The sequence below is a fragment of the Parasteatoda tepidariorum genome, chromosome 3 (genome assembly GCF_043381705.1).
Source record: "Parasteatoda tepidariorum isolate YZ-2023 chromosome 3, CAS_Ptep_4.0, whole genome shotgun sequence".
NCBI classification, from domain to species: Eukaryota; Metazoa; Arthropoda; class Arachnida; order Araneae; family Theridiidae; genus Parasteatoda; species Parasteatoda tepidariorum.
The window spans coordinates 72,589,340-72,594,426 of NC_092206.1; the positions used below are offsets into that span (position 1 = coordinate 72,589,340).

The 5,087-nt window shown below is 29.7% G+C and overlaps 1 non-coding gene across 1 annotated transcript; it reads left to right on the forward strand.

Annotated features, from left to right (window-relative positions):
• The first annotated feature begins 387 nt into the window (after window positions 1–387).
• Window positions 388–461, forward strand: TRNAI-AAU (transfer RNA isoleucine (anticodon AAU)). Its single transcript has one exon. It is a non-coding gene; the product is annotated as a tRNA-Ile (tRNA).
• Window positions 462–5,087: the final 4,626 nt, after the last annotated feature.

Consider the following 5,087-nt stretch of genomic DNA (forward strand, 5'->3'; position numbering starts at 1 on the left):
ATTTCAAGAAACAAAATAAATCTTGAAGTCAAATAGACGCTCTCTTAGTTGCCGCGTCATAATAAAAACGTAACATAAGTTTTTCGAAAAATAAAAGATTGGAAATACTACTATTTCTAATAACGTATAGTAAAAATAGGATTTTAGATTATTCTTTATTAAATCTATTAAAATTCCCCCAAAAAAAACTTTGTCGAAAATAATTTTCCAAACGAGACTTGGCCGAATATTGGGCAAAAGGGCAGAACCGAACAGTGGCAGGATATTCGTTAGATCCCTATTATTTATTCAACTTTTATTTTACTGGTAGTGAATAATTCTACTCATCATCAGAATGATATTTTTACTGAAGTATCATTTTCGATTTATATCAACCGTGACAAACAAGGCCCATTAGCTCAGTTGGTTAGAGCGTCGTGCTAATAACGCGAAGGTCGTGGGTTCGATCCCCCCATGGGCCAGCGTAACTTTTTGATAATGGCTCATATTTTACTAATAACATTGATATTTAGTGTCAATAATTATTGAAATAAACTGATTTATAAAAGCTTTTCTCGCTAGTTAAAAGCAATACATCTGACCGAATAATCTTTCTATGGTAAAGTCAATAAATAAACCATCGACTTTTCCTTTAGTTTTTTTGAAAACATTTTACGATAAATTTTATTATATAAAATGAACAAATTATCAGGAAATTTTCTGAGACCATACCAATTCGATTCTTGTATGTCCAGTCAATATTTTTATTTCTCACTTTTTCCTGTGAAACAATAGAAAAAAAAATTTCCTATTGTTTTAAAATTAGTGTGACTCTAGCAGCAAAATAACTTCGGCGCTCATTGTGCCAATATTCATGAGTCTTGGCTCAGTAAGGGTTTAAAGGGCCTTTATTTTTCTGATATTGGCTCTAACAGGGATGAGAGTAGTCAAAAAGTAAAAAAGAGGAAATCCAATATACATACATATCCAAAAATTTGACAAAAAAAGTGCGATTTTTCAACTTGTAAACCATGTGATTATAAATCCCGATGGTTAATTTTAAAATTGTATGAATATATGAATAAGAATCACAATTTAAATTGAGAAAATATGAAACCCGATATCAGGCTTTTAAATCACGTGAATATGCAACTCTATATCGAATTTAAAAAATGCGAAAATACAAATCATGATGCAAAATTTTTAGATCACGTAAATACGAATCACGATGCATAATTTTTAAATCGCGTGAATACGAATCCCAATGTCTAATTTTTAAAGCACGTATAAATACGAAAATCGATGCTTGATAAACCGCAAAAACGAATCACGACATTGGATTTTAAGCTCGCGTGATTACGAATCGCTACATAGGGTTTTAAAAGTGCGTAAATACAAATCGCGATATTGGATTTTTGAATTTCGTAAATATGAATTGAAATGGTCGATATTTAAATCGCCTGAATAAGAATCGCAACGTTCAACTTTTAAATTAGATAAATACGAAAATAGATGTTTGATATTAAAATCGCGATTTTAAAAATGCATAAATACAAAACGCGATATTGGATTTTTAGATCTCGTAAATAAGAATCATAATGTACGATATTTAAGTAACGTAAATAAGAATCACAATGCGTAACTTTTAAATCAGGTAAATACGAAAATCTATTATTGATATTAAAATCGCTTGAATAAGAATCGAGATATTCGCAGAGTCTGGACTTGGGATTTCTAAAAGGCTTGTTTGTATTGTTTTTGCTTAGACATAATAAATAAAAATTTACAAGATTAATTGAATGAGAAAATGAATATTTTCACAGCAAATCCACCTCTATTTTTTTTCGTTTGCTTTCACGCCAAAAAACAGGAAGCAGCGATGTCTGAATTACGAAAATACGAGCTATCCAGCTGACGGATAAAAATACGGAAAATCTTATTTTATGTGCGTAAAATCGGAGAAAATAGCTAAAATAAGTAAAAAGGCGGAAGGGTTAGCAGCTAGGACGTAGTTTGAATTTTCTGTTTATCTTTGAAAATCGTAAATAAATATAATTGTTTTATTTCAATAATAAATTTTCACCAAAAAGCGGGATATTTATAAAAAAAAAAATTTAAAAAACTATTAGAGAATCGGAGCTTTTGATAAAAAGGCTAAAATTCAAGAGACAAAAGCGAAAAAATCTCATAAAGGTCAACCAGTTTTATCCCAAGGAAATGATTTTTAGAGAAACTTCAGAGGAAGGAATGAGGATTTCAATACTTTTCGCTCCGCGGAAAATTAAATTCCTTATAAAATATTTTAACTTGTGCAAAAAAAATTTCCGCGGAAATCAGTGGGAAAAATAGCGGAAATCCGCGAAAGAATCACATCCCTGCTCTAAATAGAATTTTCCGATTCACCTGATATTTTGTATCCATTATTCAGCCAATGTAGGCCCTATATAGGCCATTCTAGAACCAATGTTAAGAAATCTAGACATCCCAATATTGTTCCCTCGGTGCAAGTCCTTATCGGACCATATCGTGACAATTCATAACCACCTTCTAGTAGGTGTTGGCCAATTTTGAAATCAACTGGGGCCAAGGTGAAATTATTGCTAGGGAAGTGTTTTAGTCTAGCTCTAATGGGTGCTCTTTTTAAAATATATTTCAAAAAATTAGTAAGATATTCAATCTGTCAAAACTCTGAATTATAAGCATTTCGTTCAATTTATATACAGTATGATTTTATATATACAAAACTATAAACTTGTGTTTTTGGCACAACATAATCTTCATTTTAAGATATGTATAACTTACGCTTAAAATGAATAAAAATCAAAGTAAAATGCAAGGAAATTGAAAAAAAAAAAAGAGAGAATTTCGATCTTTGTCGATCCAATGTATCTTTCTCAAATGGCAATTACAAAGCATCATTATAACTAAAATATAGCTCTAAATTATCATTAAGCCTGTATTACATAATAATTACGAAAATTTGATTATAAAGTTTGGAGTTTTATAAAGTTTCAGCATCGTTTAAATTGAAATATAATTCTAAACTATTACAGAGTGCGTAGCCACATTTTCCAACAAAAAATAAGCACTTTTTAAGCAATCAAAAAATTTTTTTTAACACTTTAAAAAATATATCATAATTAAGATATGCGCAAAATTTTTTTGCATATCTTAATTATGATATTTTTTCAAAAATTATATTAGTGAATGGTCCCAAAATTTGTTACTTGGTTCAGTTTTTTTTTTCATGAAATGATAAAAAAAAAATTTAAATTATTTTGAAATGTAAATATAATGAGTATTGAAGCTAAGCCATTTTGCACTAAATTATTATATGGTCTATAATATTTAAAAAATCTAAGATGGTTGAATTTTTTTTATTTTAATTGTTCTTAAATGAAATCATTAAGAGATGAATTAAAGTCTTTGGAATTATAAATATGAATAAAATAAGATTTTTTGCACCATTTAAAATAGTGAAAGTGAAAGCTTCTCACTTCACACTTTTTTTAAATTTTGCGTCTAAATATTACTGAGTTTTTCTATAAAACAACTTAAGAGAACAAACAATTTTAAAAGTAATTATACAATAAAAAGTAATTATAAAATAATGTAAAGTAATTAAAAAAAGTAATAAAGTACAACAAACGTTTAGAAAAATTTTATGAAATTGGTGGATAGTACCTCGAGTAAAAATTCTTACGACTAAAAATCTCAATCATCTCTTATCTTTACTAAATTAAATGAATAAAAGGGAGATGGAAATTTTGAGGAGATGAAGCTTTGTGACTCTTTATTACTCTGGGGACCCACATGAGAAAACGTAATTAGTGAATGTTCCCCAAGTCTAGTTTCAGGATTACGGTACTGATCTATAAATACAAAAGAACGAGAAAGCCATTAGTTTGTCAATAATGAANTCGTAAATAAGAATCGCAATGAACGATATTTAAAACGCCTGAATAAGAATCGCAACGCAAATTTTAAATCAGGTAAATACGAAAATCGATGTTTGATAATAAAATCGCGATTTTAAAAATGCATAAAAACAGAACGCGATATTGGATTTTTAAATCTCGTAAATAAGAATCATAATGTACGATATTTAAATAACGTAAATAAGAATCACAATGCGCAACTTTTAAATTAGGTAAATACGATTGATATTAAAATCGCTTGAATAAGAATCGAGATATTCTCACAGTCTGGACTTGGGATTTCTAAAAGGCTTGTTTGTATTGTCTTTGTTTAGACATAATAAATAAAAATTTACAAGATTAATTGAATGAGCAAATTAATATTTTCACAGCAAATCCACCTCTATTTTTTTTCGTTTGCTTTCCCGCCAAAAAACAGGAAGCAGCGACGTCTGAATTACGAAAATACGAGCTATCCGGCAGACGGATAAAAATACGGAAAATCATATTTTCTGTTCGTGAAATCGGAGAAAATAGCTAAAATAAGTAACAAGGCGGAAGGGTTAGCAGCTAGGACGTAGTTTGAATTTTCTGTTTATCTTTGAAAATCATAAATAAATATAATTATTTTATTTCAATAATGAATTTTCACAAAAAAGCGGGATATTTATATTAAAAAAAACCAAAACTTTTAGAGAATCGGAGTTCTTGATAAAAAGGCTGAAATTCAAGAGAGAGAAGCGCGAAAAATCTCATAAAGGTCAACCAGTTTTATCCCAAGGAAATGATTTTTAGAGAAACTTCAGAGGAAGGAATGAGAATTTCAATACCTTCGCTCCGCGGAAAATTAAATTCCTTATAAAATATTTTAACTTGCGCAAAAAAAATTTTCCGCGGAAATTAGTGGGAAAAATCTGAAAAAGCGGGAATCCGCAAAAGAATCACATCCCTGCTCTAAATAGAATTTTCCGATTCACCCGATTTTTTTTATCCATTATTCAGCCAATGTAGGCCATTCTATAACCAATGTTAAAAAATCTAGACATCCCAATATTGTTCCCTCGGTGAAAGTCCTTATAGGACCATATCGTGACAATTTTGAAACCAACTGGGGCCCCAAGGTGAAATTATTGCTAGGGAAGTGTTTTAGTCTTTCGATCTTTGTCGATTCCATGCATCTTTCTCCCACGG